This window comes from Phyllobates terribilis, unplaced genomic scaffold, assembly GCF_046119375.1.
Source record: "Phyllobates terribilis strain yellow unplaced genomic scaffold, ASM4611937v1 Scaffold_3__8_contigs__length_932513732, whole genome shotgun sequence".
Lineage (NCBI taxonomy): Eukaryota > Metazoa > Chordata > Amphibia > Anura > Dendrobatidae > Phyllobates > Phyllobates terribilis.
The window spans coordinates 132,518,666-132,538,543 of record NW_027362763.1 but is presented as its reverse complement, the minus strand read 5'-3'; positions in this window follow the sequence as shown (position 1 = coordinate 132,538,543).

The following is a 19,878-nucleotide window of genomic DNA, read 5'->3' as shown; positions in this document are numbered from 1 at the left end:
CCCAAGTGCAGTTGCAAAAACCATCAAGCGCTACAAAGAAACTGGCTCACATGAGGACCGCCCCAGGAAAGGAAGACCAAGAGTCACCTCTGCTTCTGAGGATAAGTTTATCCGAGTCACCAGCCTCAGAAATCACAGGTTAACAGCAGCTCAGATTAGAGACCAGGTCAATGCCACACAGAGTTCTAGCAGCAGACACATCTCTACAACAACTGTTAAGAGGAGACTTTATGCAGCAGGCCTTCATGGTAAAATAGCTGCTAGGAAACCACTGATAAGGACAGGCAACAAGCAGAAGAGACTTGTTTGGGCTAAAGAACACAAGGAATGGACATTAGACCAGTGGAAATCTGTGCTTTGGTCTGATGAGTCCAAATTTGAGATTTTTTGGTTCCAACCACCGTGTTTTTGTGCGTTGCAGAAAAGGTGAACGGATGGACTCTACATGCCTGGTTCCCACCGTGAAGCATGGAGGAGGAGGTGTGATGGTATGGGGGTGCTTTGCTGGTGACACTGTTGGGGATTTATTCAAAATTGAAGGCATACTGAACCAGCATGGCTACCACAGCATCTTGTAGCGGCATGCTATTCCATCCGGTTTGCGTTTAGTTGGATATTCATTTATTTTTCAACAGGACAATGACCCCAAACACACCTCCAGGCTATTTGACCAAGAAGGAGAGTGATGGGGTGCTACGCCAAATGACCTGGCCTCCACAGTCACCAGACCAGAAACCAATCGAGATGGTTTGGGGTGAGCTGGACCGCAGAGTGAAGGCAGAAGGGCCAACAAGTGCTAAGCATCTCTGGGAACTCCTTCAAGATTGTTGGAAGACCATTTCCGATGACTACCCCTTGAAGCTCATCAAGAGAATGCCAAGAGTGTGCAAAGCAGTCATCAAAGCAAAAGGTGGCTACTTTGAAGAACCTAGAATATAAGTCATATTTTCAGTTGTTTCACACTTTTTTGTTAAGTATATAATTCCACATGGGTTAATTCATAGTTTTGATGTCTTCAGTGTGAATGTACAATTTTCATAGTCATGAAAATACAGAAAAATCTTTAAATGAGAAGGTGTGTCCAAACTTTTGGTCTGTACTGTACATTAAAAGAGACATACCGTATTTTTCGGACCTTAGTGACCTTGTAAATTAGGGGCTTTCACCTCTGTTATGCATTGATATAGTGCCGGGCAAACCGCCTAATTGAATAGTAGGGGCGTGTAATACGTTGCTGGCTAGGCACTGTGCTACATGTGTGTGGACTGTGCTCTTTTGCAAGTTAAATCTGTGTGCAGTTTTTAGTCTAGGCAACCACCCCCTCCATGGATTGAGAGGTTGAGAGTGATTGTTCATCAGCATTCTGCACCTGTGTTACCTCCTTATAATAAAGGGGTCTGCTGCATCCTGTTGTGCATTTTTCTTGAGATCTTTGCTGGTAAATACCATTGCCTTTTTGCTGTTTCCAATTGAATTATTGTGGAATTTTTAAAATTCCCTTTATTGCTTTGGCTGTGTTAGAGTATTATTTTTTTTTGTGTGTGTGCGTCGTGATGGGGGGCCATGTATATCAGGATTGGGGCCCATGTTTACCAGAATGGGTGGCCATGTATACCAAAAAGGGGGCCAAATATACCAGGAGAGGGCGACCATGTATACCAGGATGGAGATCCTAGAATTCCTGGACGGGGTGCCATATATACCTGAATGAGGGGGGCATGTATACCTGGATGGGGGGCCATGTATACCTAGATTGGGGGCCATATATACCAGGATGGGGATCATATATACCAGGATGGGGACATATATATCAGGATGGGGGGGCCAGATATGCCAAAATGGGGACATATACTGTATATACCAGGATGGGGAATATTAGTACAGAATTGGGGGACATTACCCCTGTAACAGTGTGGGCAGCAGATCCCCCCCATAACAGTGTGTCATGACCACATTTTTTGCTTCAATTTTTTTTTTTATATTTACCTGCTCTAAAACCTAGGTGTGTCTTATAGTCCAAAAAATAAGGTAGATGCACATGGCAAGAGCATAGTTTTTTCTCTATACTAGTTAAGAGTCCAGCCATACTTGGAATAGTGTATACAATTTTGGGCTCTAGTGTATATGGGCATAACTAGAGAGAGTGCAGAAGAGCAACTAGGCATTTTAAGGAATTGTAAATGCTTGGACTGTAGAACTAAAGTCTGTCTTCAAAGAATACATACTTTCCCATTACTGAGATAGGAGATGGCAATTGGTGCTCATAAAGTTCTATGAAAACAGGAAGGGGGAGCAGGAAGGAGGAGCTAGAGGGCGACACAAACATTCTGCTGCAAGTTATCCTGAAGCAACAGTTACATTTTTAAACTCTGAAAATATAAAAGTTGAGTAAGTAGGCTAAGTGGGTTTTTACTATCCTAAAATGTATACTTCAGTATGCAAAACAAGGAAATATCTGCCTCTCGTCTTCTAGATTCTCTCTTTTTCATTTATATGAATAGATTTTAATTTGCGCTATTTATATTAACTGGTGTACTTGACTTTAAATGAATAGTAAAGTTTTAGGCAGGTTCTGCTTTTCCAAGTACTTTGTTTTCACCTTTCTTCCTAGCTAAGAATCCAAAAGGTTATAAAAGCAAAGTCACAGTTTCAGAACAGGTATTTTAGTTGGTAACACCACTGTATATTCACAGTTATTTGAAATCTAGAAAATATCTGCTGTTTTTAAGAGAATACAGGACTTAATTTGATCTTCTACCCTCATATTTCTTACTGCAGATGGCAGAATGAACAGGCTAAAAATACTGGAATACTGGGGCCGATTCATCAAAGCTTCTAAAAAAGGCTGCTCGGCACTGCTAATAATGGGTGAACAAATAGGATTCCACTCCACAATCAGTATGAAAAATAGATTTGGCACTCCAAAGTAGATGCAAAAAAAGTGAGAGTTTTATTTCACACAGTTTATCCACTGTATTAAATTTGGTTGACGTTTTGTCCAATCATATGGCCGTCATCAGAAGAGAGATACCTTTATGTGACGTTTGATAGCCCATATCAAAGAGTGGCATTAAAGTGATGAAAAGTCCAAATATTTTGCGCAACGTGGTGTTGCACAAACTTTCTTGTGACTATTTTTGTGGCGTTTTCACGCTACTTTGGTTTGGCTCCACCAAAATGAACAGAGTTAGAGAGAAATGGGCAGAGCTAGGGAGAAATGGCTAGAGCTAAGGAGAAATGGGCTGAGCTAGCGAGAAATGAATTAATCAAGTCTGCTGGCGTTTTTTAAGCCAGAGATGCTACTCTAGTCTTTAATTGGAGTAGCACTTCTGGTACAGAGCACGGAGGTGCACACCATTTATTAGAGGAGCCAAATTCATTAAGAGGTGTTCATTTCTTAATGAATCCAGAGCCATGTACGCTCAAGACTGGCATAGCGTGAGCTTGAGTACTGCCATCTTGATGAATCTGTCCCATTGGGTTTTCTATTGTGGGCATTATAGTGTATGTATGGGAGGGTTATGCTGAAGTTGGTTACCTTTGTCTGATCTTTAGTTGACAAAAGAAGATGGGACTAATCTGCTGAGACACTTAAAATGATTTCCTTCGTTGGCTCTGTTCAGAAGAATGGTAAATTGATAGGGCTAATCAAATCCATAAATTGCAAACGTGAAAGGGTGTGTCTGCAACTCTTGGGCTCTCCTCAACATCATGGAAGGGTCCAGTAGCTGTCTTCTTTAGATATGTTTTATTTCATTGATGCTGGAGTGTGAGTTCTTATTTTTTAATTGTAGTTCTTTATTTCTTTCTTTCTTTTGGTTAGGGTCACAGAATCTCTTTTCGTCTGACTGCATACTGAGTCTTACTGGCAACGTTCTATGGGAAAAAAACATTTAAATAAACTCTTTCCTAGAAGGAGAGAGTCAATGTACTGAATGAATTATAGTTTTGAATAATTTTTGACTACATGTTTTAAATATTTTTGGAGTTCAGAAATTCCCAGTAGATTGGTTTGCACCAAAGTAAAGTAGGCTACAAAGCAAATTATGCCACTGTGTGTCTCTGGGGGACCTTTGCCACAACTTGTCCCACCTACATACCACTTGCTGAAATGCACTAGTTACTTGTTAGGGTACTGCATTGCATCTGTGTGGGTCATTATGCCATCTATGTCATTGTCTGTTATGTGATGTATCTGATGCACCCAGAGCATGGAACCAGTGTTAACAGTAGAGATGAGCGTTGTTCTACTCGAACTGTTCGCCAATCTCAAATTCGAGCTGTTTTGGGCGGTGTTCGAGCCGGTCGGCGAACACGAACAATTTGAGAAAAATTCGGCTGTTCGAGGTTATGTTCGATAACTGTTCGTGCACCAAAATCATAACTGGATTTTTTCTCAGTAATGATGAAAATTAATGTTAATACGCAGTTTGAGTGTACAGCGGGGCGGGGGGAGGGGCAGGGGATGGATCTCTGCAGGAACAATGAAGATCTCCATTTTTTTTTCTCTTTCCCGCATTTGCAGTGGGGAGGTGCAATCTGTCAGCCGATCAGCAGCGCACACACGGAGCGAAGTGCTTTTTTACACACAAGCAAGGGCATGTGTGATTGGCAGTGTATGTCACATGTCCTTGCCCTATAAGACCAAGCCATTTTCCCCGTCGCCACCATTTTCTCACTGCTGCAGCTGCGTGTTAGACGGCACCGCTGTTGCTGTGTGCGCTATACCTTGTTAATTTCAAGCCAATTTTCGCACAAATATACAGATAGCTTGGGAGTAGGGAATAGTTGTGATTGCAGTCCTTTTAAGGACTAGGTTACAGCATTTCCTACGACTTTTATCAGGCAGGTCTGTGCTCTTAAATAGATAGATTGTGGGAGTAAAGACTAATTGTAATTGGAGTCCTTTTCAGGACTAGGTTACATCAGTTCCTATCAGTTTTTGCCAGGCAGGTCTGTGCCAGTGCTGTACAAGTTTTTTTCACAGCATTTGGCTGAATCTAGCAAAGCTAATCCTTTTTGGCCTATTGCAGAGTGTGTTAGTCAGTGGAGTAGCCTATCTGTGTTGCAAGATATACCACCTGTGTATAGAATACCAATTTTTTTACTGCACCTAGTGAAGTAAAATCTTTTGGGCATAGCATCATTCTATTAGTCCATCTATACTGACCTCCATCAGGTTGCAAACTGAATATAATTTTTTTCTGCATCTAGCTCTGAAAAAATATTTGGGCTTCTAGCAGTGTGTGGGACTTGGTCTATTAGTCCATCTATACTGACCTCCATCAGGTTGCAAATTAAAAATAATTTTTTTCTTCATTTAGCTCTGAAAAAATATTTGGGCTTCTAGCAGTGTGTGGGACTTGTTCTATTAGTCCTTCTATACTGACCTCCAGCAGGTTGCAAATTGAATATAATTTTTTTCTGCATCTAGCTCTGAAAAAAATATTTGGGCTTCTAGCGGTGTGTGGGACTTGGTCTATTAGTCCATCTATACTGACCTCCATCAGGTTGCAAATTAAAAATATTTTTTTTCTGCATCTAGCTCTGAAAAAATATTTGGGCTTCTAGCAGTGTGTGGGACTTGGTCTATTAGTCGATCTATACTGACCTCCATCAGGTTGCAAATTAAAAATAATTTTTTTCTGCATCTAGCTCTGAAAAAATATTTGGGCTTCTAGCAGTGTGTGGGACTTGGTCTATTAGTCCATCTATACTGACCTCCATCAGGTTGAAAATTGAATAAAAAAATTTTCTGCATCTAGCTCTGAAAAAATATTTGGGCTTCTAGCGGTGTGTGGGACTTGGTCTATTAGTCCATCTATACTGACCTCCATCAGGTTGCAAATTAAAAATAATTTTTTTCTGCATCTAGCTCTGAAAAAATATTTGGGCTTCTAGCGGTGTGTGGGACTTGGTCTATTAGTCCATCTATACTGACCTCCATCAGGTTGCAAATTAAAAATAATTTTTTTCTGCATCTAACCCAGCCAATAGTTTTGGCCTAATACCACAGTTTGGCCACTCAGCTCTGCTCGGTTACCATCCATTGTTTTTTTGTGCAAACAACTCCAGAGTTGTGAATTAGTTAACCACCAAAATGAGTGGAAAAAGGCCTGCTGCTGGTGGAAAGGGGAATAGGCGTGTTGGGAAGGGGAAAAAAGGTTGTGTCCGTGGGGTAGGTGCAGAAGAAAGACCATCTTCCAGCCAAACTAAAATGTCTACTTCTTTTAGCGGACAATGTGATAAGATCCCTTTCTTACGGCCACGCCAATCGCTACAAATTCCAGATGAGGCACAAAAACAGCAGGTGCTTCAACGGATATCAAGTGCTCCTTTAAGTGGGCTCTCCTCCACATCAACTTCAACATCACAAATACTCCAGTCCTCAAAGGTGTCACCCAAATCGCACTTGCTTCCTCACAGCTCCCAAATCTCCAGCTGCCCGTCTGAGTATGAGGTAGAACAGATGGTTGAGTCTGCAGAGCTGTTTACTCATACTATAGCCTGGGAATCAGAGGTCGACTCCAGCGCTTCTGTGAATCCAGACGAGGAAATGATCTGCACTGATGCCCAGAATCTTTATGAGTCGGATCCAGGACCAGACGCAGAAGGTTCTGACCATAATGTAGACCCTCATTCCCAAACTGTAACTCCTGTTGGTGGAGACAATGAGGAAGACGATGATAAGACTCAAATACCTGATTGGAGCGACAACTTTAGTTTTTTGTCAGGGCAGGAACAGGTTGGCTCTGAGGACGACGGGTGTGATAACGCACAGGGTGATGATGATGAGGTCGGAGATCCCACTTACTGTCAACCCACAGTCAGCCAAGAGATGAGGTCAGCAGAGGAGGTGGAGGAAGATGCTAGTGATGACGAGGTCAGGTTGCGCCTTCCTGGACAGAGACGTAGTACTGGAAGCACGTCAACAACTGCATCCTCAAACACAACTCTGCCTCTCACCACAAGTCGTGGTGGCTCTTCAGGTCGCATGGGTGCTAAGCCTTGCATAGCCTGGGCATTTTTTCAGATCGATAAAGATGACCCAACTCGTGTTATCTGTAACATTTGTCAGCAAAAGCTAAGTAGAGGCCAAAAAATACATAGTTTGAGTACTTCATGCATGAACCGGCACATGGACATGAAGCATAAGTTGCAGTGGGAAGCTCAGTGTGCTACAATGCGGTCTAGCCGGCCGGGCCAACCACCGTCTGCCATATCTTGTGCATCCGCGGCCTCTTCATCCTCTGTGACTGGGGGAACAGCAGTCACACCTGTTTTGGGGCGCAGACCTGCCACCTCTTTACCCGCAACAGCCAGCGTGATTGGCAGGTCATCATTTTCTTTGGAGGTGGTAACACCAGCTGGTCTTGAGCGCTGTCCGACATCGATAGCACCACCTTTGGATCAAGGCAACCTAACATGTCCGACAGCATCTTCCTCACAGACCGGCAGTTTGCCGGGGACACCCTTATCAACCCCGTCTAAGCACAATAGCCAGCCCTCGGTCCCTCAGATGTGGACAAGTAAAAGACCATTTCCTCCTAGCCATGAGAAAGCTAAGAGGTTGAATTTCACCATCTGCAAGCTCTTGGCTACAGAAATGCTGCCTTTCCGCCTGGTGGACACAGAGGATTTTCGAGACCTTATGTCCGTCGCAGTGCCCCAGTACCAGATGCCCAGTCGGCACTACTTCTCAAAGAAAGGTGTGCCTGCGCTCCACCAGCATGTCGCACACAACATCACCGCTTCTTTGAGAAACTCTGTGTGTGACAGGGTGCATTTCACCACAGACACTTGGACGAGTAGGCATGGACAGGGGCGTTACATGTCGCTGACTGGGCACTGGGTAACTATGGTGACAGCAGGACAAGGGGCTGCTGTCCAAGTCTTGCCGTCCCCACGAGTTGTGCGTCAATCCTCTTTATGTCATTTTTCCTCCACTGCTTCTGCCTCCTCAACCTCCTCTCGGTCTTCCACCTGCACCCAAAGCCTGTCTGGTCATGCCACAAGCTTTCTAACTGCGCAGAAGGGATCCTGCACACCTCCTTACTATGCTGGCAGTAGGGCTCAACGTCATCAGGCGGTTTTTACATTGAAATGTCTGGGAAATGTGAGTCACACAGCTGAGGAGTTGTGGTCAGCTCTGGAGAACCAATTTCATGAATGGTTGTCTCCACTGGACCTGAAACCAGGGAAGGCCGTGTGCGACAATGCTGCAAACCTGGGTGCGGCCCTTCGCCGGGGCAATGTCACACACGTGCCTTGTATGGCTCACGTGTTGAACCTGGTTGTCCAGCAATTTTTAGCCCACTATCCCAGACTAGATGGCCTTCTGCAGAGGGCACGGTCGCTGTGTGCTCACTTCCGCCGTTCGCATCCCGCAGCTCAGCGACTTACATCTCTACAGAAGTCGTTGGGCCTGCCACTTCACCGGCTAAAATGCGATGTGCCTACCCGGTGGAATTCAACTCTGCACATGTTGCAGCGACTGTGGCAGCACCGACAAGCCCTGGTGCAATACGTTCTGACGTATAGCCTGGGCCAACGAGATTCAGAGGTGGGGCAAATCACGCTGGAGGAGTGGTCTCAGATCAGGGACCTATGCACCCTTCTGCACAGTTTTGAAATGGCGACGAAGATGTTTAGTGCTGACGATGCCATTATCAGCATGACTATTCCGGTGATTTACATGCTGGAGCACATGTTAAACAGAATTCGGAGTCAGGTGGTGGCACAAGAGGAGGTGGAGGAAGTAGAGGAGGAGGAGTTGTATGCGGAAGGGCTAACATCTGCAAGGTCCAGACGGTCGGCAGCACCAGGGCGGCAGGCATGTGAGGGTGGGGGAGATGATTTTACCAGGGCGCATGGTAGCAGCCAAACTAGTGAGGAAGGTGCAGGAGCCCAGGAAGAAGTGGAGGACGAACTGATGGAAGACTCATCAGATGAGGGAGACCTTGATCACATTTCTGTTGTGCGAGGTTGGGGGGAGAGGACAGAGGAAGGAAGCATGATTGTTACCTCGCCACCAACACAACAGGGACTTGGTGCTCCTGGATGCGCAACACACATGAGTGCCTTCTTGCTGCACTACCTGCAACATGACCCTCGAATTGTGAGAATTAGAAATAATCCTGACTACTGGGTTGCCACACTGTTAGATCCCCGGTACAAAAGTAAATTTGCAGAAATTATTCCTGCCATAGAAAGGGATGCACGCATGCAGGAGTATCAGCAGAGACTGTTGCAGAATCTTACATGTGCTTTTCCACAAAATACCAGTGGTGCACGTAGTGAATCTCACAGTTCCAACTTGCCAACCGTGGTCTGTATGGAATTGTTCAATAAAGGGCCCAAAATTAAGATAACATAGATGGGAGAGGTCTCTATGAATAGGAATTCCTAAGTATTTGATACCCTGTGAGGGCCAGGCAAAGGGAAAGTTGGACTGGATGGAATCCTATATGGATTTAGGGAGGGAGACATCGAGGGCCTCAGACTTCGCTGCATTGATTTTAAAATTTTACCATGTAACAAAGTGATCTATTTCAGCCATAACAGCAGGGATGGATATATGTGATTGAGTGATATATACTAGGACATCATCAGCAAATAGAGAGCACTTGTACTCGGTGCCTCCCACCTCAATCCACCTAATATTGGGGTTATGGCGAATTGATGAGAGCAGGTGCTCCGTCACTAGGATGTATAAGAGAGGGGATAGAGGACATCCCTGCCTTGTCCCATTGGTGATTGTGAAAGGTGATGAAAATGTTCTGACGCACCCCCTGGGCCTTGGGACACCCGGAGCCGGACCCTTTTTGGTGGATGCTGGTGGTTGTAGTCTTCGTGGCGGCGATCCGGTTCCGTGGCTCAGGGCGGTCAAACCAGTGGCGGAACTATTTATGTGGTTTTGATGTTTAAATGTCCGACTACGCCACCCGTGGATTGCGGTCAGAGTGAACCGCCGCTACAGGGCAGACCGCTAAGGCTGGTGTTGTGGGTGCAGCAGAGCGTAGCATAACTCCCCACGGGAGGAGTATAGCCTCAGGGCAGTGTATGCGGAGGATGGGGGTGATGGTGCAGGGCAGCAGCAGTAACGACACGGAGTCAGTGATGCAGTTCAGGGCCTTTACTCACAGTTCTTATTATCCAGACCACGTCTGCAGGTAACGGCTGCCCACGTCGTACTGTGCTCACCAGGTGAGGGGCTCAGACAACTCCCAGATAACTTTGGAGCGCTTCACAGGACCCCCTTTGTGTGTCCTTTGTCTGGCCTTTCTTACCAACACTTCTGTCCGGCTGCCTCGGGCCTCCTCTTGGTAAACTTGGCGCCAGTTTCCCTGACCCTATGTGGTGCCTTCCTAGCGGGTGGAGCAAGGGGCTGCGCCACATAAAATGTCAGAGCCTCCGGTTTCTAGCTGAGGGTCGTTTCCTGCCTCCACTAGTTCGGGGACCGGTCTCCCCCTTTGGCCTGACCCCTCCACACAGGTGGATTCGGGCGTGCGGTGGCGACTCGCCCGTCCGCACCCCTGGGATCCCTTCATTCCTCGTTCCTGGAGCCTTCTCCGCTCCTCTTCCTTCCTTCTCCCTCTTGCAGGCCTGGGCCTCTGTTACTAGGCCCGCCTCCGGAGCAGAGCTCATGCAGAGCCCCTGCTCCCTGCCACTTCTGCTCAGACTTCTCTGCACTGAACTAAGATGGTGCCCACCTTTTATACTCCCTTCTCAATGCACCCAGGAACTGCTTCCTCCCTGCTCCTGCACTGCAGGGTTCCCCTTCCTCAGTGTTCCCTCCCCCCACTCCAGCCAGGGACAGGGACTGTCGTGCCCATCTCAGGGGCATATTGGTCGCCCTGCCCCACGGCAATGTGGTGTAATGCATGCAGGTGTCGGGTCCTGATCCACACTCCATCCTTATCTGAGAGTGAGATATCACACCTCTGGGTGAGGTGCAATACGTCTGTAGCAACCGAGCCCTCGGTGCTACAGTTCCATTTATCTTCAGCCTAGGTGACGTATTGTGATACAGGGCCGTGATTTTGGCTATAAAAGGGTCCCCTAGACCCCTACCCCAAGCTTTTTAAGAGAATCATATATGGCGTGCCAGGAGACTCTATGGAATGCTTTCTCAGCATCCAACGAGAGTATCTACTTACAAATTTTTAACTGCATCTAGCCCAGGAAATACTTTGTGCCTAGTAGCAGTGTCTGCTAGTCAGCGGATTATCCCGGCTGTTAAGCAAGCTACACCACCTGTAGTTTGGACACTTAATTTTTTCAAAGGAAATGCTTCGGGACCACGGGATACTCAGTGAAGAGCATCAGGAAGCACCCCAAGGCATAGGGCCTGGGACTGGCAGTAGGATGCCTTGCGGTGGACAGCCGAGCTCGATCCTTATAAAAGCTTTTTAACTGCAGCAGCTTTAGTGGACGCTACTGGAGCTGGAATTACGCGGCTGCTGGCATGAGACTTGCCCTCCAATAGATCCTTGTAAATTGATTTAAAGTGTTTTCATTCAAATTAGAGAGACAATTTAAATTAAAAAGCTTAGAGCTGCCTCCACCACAGGGGGGCTCGCTCGACCCACCAGCGGACAGGCACCAGTATTGTGAGAGGGGGGCTGGCCGTCAGGGTTCACCGCGGCTCTGGCACAAACCCGGCGACACGGAGGTGGCACGGGCAGGAGCGGACTGAACGTGTCGGCTTCTCACTTTTTGGATTTTAGAAGGGCATGACATGCCTATATCTGTGTCTCCCCCTCCTTTTACTCCTCCACCTCTTTTCTTTTCGCATGACTATATGTACTTGTCACTTTTCCATGTGTTAGTTGTGTCTTCTGAGCAGTTTGTCAGCTTTTGGACACCTTTGAAGGTGTTTTCTATGTGTTTCTATGTGTTTTTGTTTGCCTGCCATTGGTTTTAACGGTGTTCGAAGGTGTTCGACGAACAGTTCGACGAACAGTTCGGCGAACACACGGGTGTTCGACGAACCGAACCGAACTCGAACACTACGGGGGTGGCTCAACACTAGTTAACAGTGAAATAACAGTTCCAGTTCAAGCAATACAATTAAGGTACCATCACTTTAAGGATTGCAAAGGTACTCACAGTAGATCACAAAATAACGTAAAACATAACAACAGTAATTTCAGTTGCTGAACATTCTCTGTGTTGCAAACCACACTTAACAAACCTCAGTTCTGTAAATTAAAGGAATATACAACCTCAATTCGAAAAAGTTAGGACGCTGTGTAAAATGTAAGGGAAACAATTTTGGGGTAGATATGATGGTTTTGATCTCTTCTTATTGCATTTTATTGAAATGTAGCAGCCAAAAATTTGTAATTCTGGAGTTTCAATTTTATCATTATGCTGTTTACTCAATTCATTTATTTTATATTTTAATAGATCAGACTTTTATGGACACGGCAAAACCAAACATGTTTATTTTTTATTTTTTTTATTTCTTTATTTTTTATGGGGCAAAAGGCGGGTGATTTGAATTTTAATACTTTTTCAATCATCATTTTTTTTTTTCACTTTTTACTGTGTTTCTTAATGCTCTTAGGAGACTTGAACCTGTCATTTATCCGATCGCTTGTACTATACAAAGAAGTGCATCAGCCCTTCTATGTGTAGAGCAAATCAAGGTCTCTTATGAATGCCAACTACAGGTTGGTTTTCACAGGAGAATCATCATGACAAGCACAAAGGTTTTCTGCAGACCCGTGTTCACGTCACAGGCGAGCCGATGGATACATAGAATGATACGGCCCCCTGCTGACACGGAGACAATGACATTGGAGTGTTTAAGAGGTTAACAGCCACGGACGAAGCAACATTCCACTCATGGCTGTTAGAGGCAGATGATGGCTGAAAAATTCAGCCATCATCTGCTAAGAAAGATATATCGGGAACGGGTTAAATGTATTTTTTAAACTTTTTTTTTTTTCATATTAAAAAAAGGAATATAGCACCTTTGACCCACAGGAGCTATTTTTGATTTGTTGTTCCTGTTCTTTGTCAGAAAACTGTAAGAAGTTTCATTATCATCACTGGCAAAAACTCTATGCACAGCTGATAACACAGGCTCCGCTATTCACGAGAAGAGAGGGCACAAACCCTCTGCTACCCTTAACTTTACACATGTTCATTAAATGCTGAGTCAGTGTATTGCTGCTAATATTCATTTGGATTTCTTGAAAAAACGGTAAGGGCTCACTCACACGAGCGTATAACTGGGCTGAGTGCTATCTGATGTTTTCTTCGGGTAGCACTCAGCCAACAAGGCATGAGAAAAAATTTGCAGCATGCTACAAGTGGCTGCACAAATTGGATCACACGCACCCATTAAAGTCTATGGGTGCGTGTAAAACATCAGACTGCACTCACATGACATCTGAGTGCAGTCCGATTTACGTGAAGACAGAAAAAGGAACAGATGGAGAAATTAAGTTCTCTGTCTTCTATCAACCTATCACACAATTATCTTAGCTGAGAGCATTGGATCACAGTAAAATGACACTCGGCTAAAACTCTGACAGAGTTTGAGCTGAGTGTCAATTCCATAATCGATCCTATTCTCACAGAAGAAAGAATCATCGCTCGTGTGAGCGAGCTCTGAATGTGAGTTTAGAATGGCCCCAGTGGCCAGTGTGAAAATTGCAAGATTTCTATTCTATTCTTTTTTTAATACAGATTGTGATATGAAAAAATAAATTGTTGAATAAAAAAAAAATACATTTAACACAAATATCTGATATATTCTAAATAGGTCATTTCTGATGTGTCTAACTGTGTCCAGGGGCCATCCATATTTAGGTAACTTAGGCAACACCCAAGACTAAAGTTCTATTTAATTTCAACTTTGCCAAGTCCAGAGATTTTGTATAATTCTGCAGACCAGTGTCCTAAGAGGAGACTTAATAGCTGTCTACAAATATCTCAAGGGCTGTCACATTGTAGAAGGATCATCCTTATTCTCATTTGCACATGGAAACACGATAAGCAATGGGATGAAACTGAAAGGGAGAAGATACAGATTAGATGTTATAAAAAACTTTTTGACAGTGAGGGTGATCAATGAGAGGAACAGGTGGCCACAAGAGGTGGTGAGTTCTCCTTCAAACAGAGGCTGGACAGACATCTGTCTGAGATGATTTAGTGAATCCTGCTTTGAGCAGGGGGTTGGACATGATGACCCTGGAGGTCCCCTCCAACTCTAACATTCTATCATTCTCTCTGCCGGTGATCTTATGATCTTAGAGCAATGCTCAAACTGTTGCCTATTATGTGCTTTGCGGGGGCTGGATGGACCCTGACATTCAAATTAAAACACTAATATCTACTTCTTAATATCTGTTCTTCATAGCTCCTCTCCATGACAGAATCATGGTGCTACCCTGAGCACAGGGGTGGATATATCATTTGCGCAACCTACGCAGCTGCACAGGAGCCCAAGAAGTAAGGGGCCCATTTCTACTTTTAAGTCAAGTGGAGTTATTCATTTTGATGAGCTATTGGATTGCAAAGGGCCTAATTACTGTTCTTGCACAGGGAAACATTTCTGTCTGTATCCACCAGTGCCTGAGTAAATGTAACAATGCTCCTGCTTTAGCATCAGGCTCCGCCTGGGCTGACCCCGATGCTTAAACATCCTCTTAAGAACCAGGAACAACTTTAGTGTTTAACAGAAGCCTTTGTTTGTGCTAACCAAAAGCCCAACATTGTAAGGGGAAGGAAACAAACATAGGGAAAAGACCTGGGTTTAAATCCCACCAAGGACAACATCTGCAAGGAGTTTGTATGTTCTCCCCGTGTTTGCGTGAGTTTCCTCCGGGTTCTCGGGTTTCCTCCCACACTCCAAAGACATACTGATAGGGAATGTAGATTGTGAGCCCCAATGGGGAAAGTGACGATAATATCTGTGAAGTGCTGTGGAATTAATGCCGCTATTTAAGTGAGTAAAATAAATAAATAGAGAAGCTATGTAAAGTATTAAATGCGACACAATAATGGTGTTAAGGGTCGTCACTTTATTGATCCCAAATGTCCCAGCAGGCACAGCTGTGGTTAGAGTACGTTATATGGCACAGGAGTGAATTGGATTAAAATGAAAGAACATTTTCCACCTTCCAAATGATCAATTTATTAAAGTAATTATAACTTAATATCATTGCTTTAGGGTAGAGTCTGGGTGATTAAGGTGATTTTTTTTTACTACCAAAATGGTCCAAAAACCACTTTTATTGAGGTGTGATCAAATTATTGAGGTGAGATTCACTGAACAATCAAACTCTTAGTTAATATTAGCTGAATTGCAAAAATGTGTTGGGAACAAAAGGTGAAAATGAACTGCAAAAAAATTGTGAATAATTAGGCATCGAGTCTCCGGGAACTATTTGACCTCCTAAATGACAAATTTTACACAAACTACCAATCTCAGTCTAATTTCCGCACTCTGTACACATCCTAATTGCGATCTGTGAGACTGTCTGTTCTATCCATTATAAATAAATACCAGATAATGGTCTTTGATGATATATATTTCTAATAGAAATGCATTACCAGAGGTGAAGTATGGACAGAAAAGGTTGTACTGCCCATAGAAGCCCATCTTCTTGCCATTATAGCTTTAAAGGCATTAGCCACTTTTTGGAAAAATTTGTAATACGATATTAGGCCACGTTCACATATTCAGTATTTGGTCAGTATTTTACATCAGTATTTGTAAGCCAAAACAAGGAGTTGGTGATAAATGCAGAAGTGGTGACGTGTTTCTATTATACTTTTCCTCAGATTGTTTCACTCCTAGTTTATGGCTTACAAATACTGATGTAAAATACTGACCAACTACTGAAAAGTGTGAACATGGCCTAACATAAACAATAGTCTTTTTGCTGGGAATCCCTATGACAGCTCAGTGCTTACCGGATTTATGACCACAGGCCACATATGTTGAATGCTTGAAAACAACGAGCTTGTAAAATCCAAACTATGCAAAATTTTAATGAAATCTAATTGCAAAAATAATTATTTATTTACCGGCCCGAAAAACAAAAATATAAGAACAAAAAAAAATAGTCCTCAAAAGGTGGAAATTCCTCCTGGAATTTCCTCCCAGACGTGAAAATTAAAACAGATGACGTGTGGATAGTATAAACGGTCATACAAAACATTGATAGGTTTATATTGTGCAATTGCGTAAATGTAACATGGACATTGTAAGGAAAATATTAATGTCAGGGACGTATTAACAGAATATTAGCCCCTTCTCCCATGCCCTCTGCCGTAGTGTTTGTCCAGAGATGACAATCATACAGTGTCTTACTACAAATTATCGCCACTTGTCAGCACCGAGCTTTCCCCTTCTGCTCAGCACAAAAGCCCCAATTAACACACGCCTGGGAAATAGTTTATGCAAACAAGGCCAGCCAAGGAGTGTTATAACTTCGTTAGGAAGCAAGCATCTTTTCTCTGAAAGACGCAGGAGGTAATTAAAACGCAGGCTTGCACTAATTTGCGTGTAACTGTTGAAGCTGCTTCCCAAGCTTCAAAGGAAAATTTCTAGATGCACTGACTCCGATATGAAATATGAAATCTTGTGAGTTCCATAGGTCCGACAGTAACAGGACCCGTATGTGTAGTGACCAAATCAGCCCAGGAATGTATAGGTAATTTTCCAGGGCTGTAACCAAAATCAGGGAGCTGTAGCGCAAAAACACCAGAATAGCAGACTGCAGTTATGTGATGTGTGATATCTAAATAAAGATAAAATCATAAGGGAAAAAATGGCGTAGTTTGCAAGCTTCTGCGATCAACGAGCGATGAGTTATCACTGAAGTCAGCGTTTTTAATACAAATGTACATGCTGGAGACCGGCCCACATGATGTCACCACAAGGGGCGTGTGGCCAGATCTCCCCTTAGGTATAAGAGAATCTATGGAGAAGACAGGAGCTCTCATTGCCTCGGGGAAATAAGAATTATAAGCAACGGGTCCTGTTCAATAACAGCATACTCCAACCGGGGAGCCCCTCCTCCACCTATATTGAGTCGTCGCAGCAAACTTTATAGTGTAAATTTCACCTTTTTATCCTGTTTTATTATATGTAACTGCCTATGTATTTAAATGTCTCCCTTGTAACATCCTTGTATATATTTTTCCTAAACACTGCCTCCCTTTTGGATTAAATCTAAAATTTAATAGCTCTGTTTCTTTTGTTCTGTAATCTTTCCCTCCCACAAAGCCATATACGCTACCAAAACGCAGGCGTATTATATTTCAAACTCGGCCGGTGGTGGCAGGGATTCCCTGACAAATTGGTGGCAGCGGTGGGATTTTACAGAACATCAGTGGCTGGATTGAGCAATCATTCCTGTCACTAAAAACTTGCACAGTTCTTGCGAGAATTTTGTGCAGAGTTTTAAGAAATCAGACTCAGAGTTTTAATATTTTTTTTATCTGGGACATTACTATACGTGTAGCAGTTGCATCCCCTCCCTTCTCTTGTTTTTCTATCCTATCTTTTATTTGGCAATAATGGCTACACGTGGAGAGCCTGGAATCACCAGCAGATGAAGACCACTATCACTGCCCTCTCTGAGCTGAGGCTGATTGACCCCACGGGCAAAACCAAGGCCCAAATGATTGCTGGACTATTGTAAGGTGATGTAGAGCCTGTCCGACAGCAGAGCCCTGACGATGGAGCGGCCAGCCAAGACCCGGACGGCGCTGCTGCAGGGGTCCCACCTGTGATTGCCAGCCATACCCGCAACCAGGGTAGTGTGGACTCCCACCTGCAGATGGCCTTGGAGCTGCTCGCCCAAGCTGACCGAGAGGAGCGCCAGGCCCAAGCTGACCGAGAGGAGCGCCAGGCACAAGCTTACCGAGAGGCTGCTGAGCGCCAGGCCCAAGCTGACCGACAACACCAGCTGGATCTAGCCGGGATTCCGAAGGAGTCATCCTCCACGTAGACCCATGAGTACAATAGCGCCAACTGCTTTAAACCCTGTCCTGAGCACTTCTCTGTGATGGAAAAAGATGGGGACTTGGACACATTTCTGCGAGGCTTTTAAAAGGCCTGCGGGCAGTGTCAGCTGCCCACGGACCAGTGTGCCAGGTACTTAACTCCAGGGCTCCGAGGAAAAGCCTTGGAGGTGTTTGCTTCCCTCCCTCGAGAACAAGATGGAGACTATGAGGCCGTCACGCAGGCCCTGATAAAAAAGTACCAGCTGACTCCGGAGGTTTACCGGAAATAGTTCAAAGCCCTCCAACGTGGACCACATGACACCTACAGTGATTTGGTGGATGGGCTCAGAACCAACTTTGAACAGTGGATCCGAGGACTGTCAGTCACCACCTTTGAGAACCTGAAGGATCTGATGGTGAAGGACCAGTTTCTTCATCTTTGCCCAGTGGAAGTGAGACAGTTTGTGCTTGACCATGAGCCAAGGGAAGCCTCCAAAGCAGCCCAGATCGCGGATACCAATGAGGCCAACCGCACACCAGAGGTGCGGAAGTCAGCCACCGGCAGCTGGAAAGGGGGTAAGCCGATGACCACCCCCAATGTTCCAGCCAGCCGGCCCTCAGCGGGTCCTGCCCCATCTTTTAACACCCGGCCCACATCTGACTCCCGTAAGTGCTATACATGTGACAAGACTGGTCACATCAGCCTCATCTGCCCACAGAGGCAGAAGAGGAACCACACCCCTAAGGCCCAGGGGTCTGCTGCAGCAGTTCTTTTAGTGGGTGGGGTGGTTGGGGGGGTCTGTGACAATTTGCAATCAGTCACCGTGGGTGATAAAGTCACTATGGGGCTCAAGGATACTGGAGCCGAACGGACCCTCATCGGCCCTGAGTTGGTTTCCCCTGGAGATCTTATCCCTGGGAAAACCCTGACTGTCACCGGGATTGGGGGTGTTCACCGTCCTTTGCCCATGGCCCGGGTTTTCCTAGACTGGGGTGCGGGGAGGGGGTTGCGGGAAGTGGGGGTGTCAGAGAACCTCCCAACCAATGTTTTATTGGGGACTGATCTGGGACGGTTGAGTGCCCAATATGTTCCTGACAACCCTCCCAGATGTGATATGTCATATAATGCCACTGTCGATGACTTCTGTGATGAGAATGCCAGTGATATGAACACTAATATGATGTATAATGATGATATGTATTGTGGTAACGGAGTGCTCAGCCACGTCGCCCGGCGGGGTGATGTTGCTGAGGACCCCCAAGACGGAGCCAGCATGAGTGCTGAGGGCGATGGGAGCAGGCCCGGGAACCTTGAAGCCAGTTGTCCCGTGCCGCCGCCCAGTGTCACGACGGACTGTGACTTGGCCGGTAGCAGCTGCCCCATGACTGGCATGGCTCCTGAGGTATTGGGGGATGGTGGGGAGGTGGTGCCTCCAGCCTGTTAGGCTGATGGTAAGGGTTTGTTGTCCTCCGGGAAGACGGCCTACATAGCCGCTGTCACCCGGAGTATGAGTACCCAGAAAGCACGTGATGCGCTGCCTTCTGGGCCCTCATCCCATGGTAGGACACCAGAACTGGCTGTGGACCCAGATCCGGTCCCAGTCGGTTCCAGTGAGGTTGGGGCCCTAACGTCGCTTCTGGCTACCTCCACCCAGGAGTTCCAGGCGGCTCTGGGCACAGATGTCGGCCTAGAGGCATTATGGGACCTCGCGGAGAAGCCCATCTCCGAATCCGATAAGGAGAGGGTATTCTGGGATAAGGGGAGGTTGTACCGAGAAACGGTCCCCTGTAACCCCCAACAGGAGTGGATGAGGGAGAGACAGCTGGTCGTGCCCTATTAGTTTAGGGAGGAGTTGTTGCGGGTTGCCCATGAGATTCCTCTAGCTGGACACTTGGGGGGCCGCA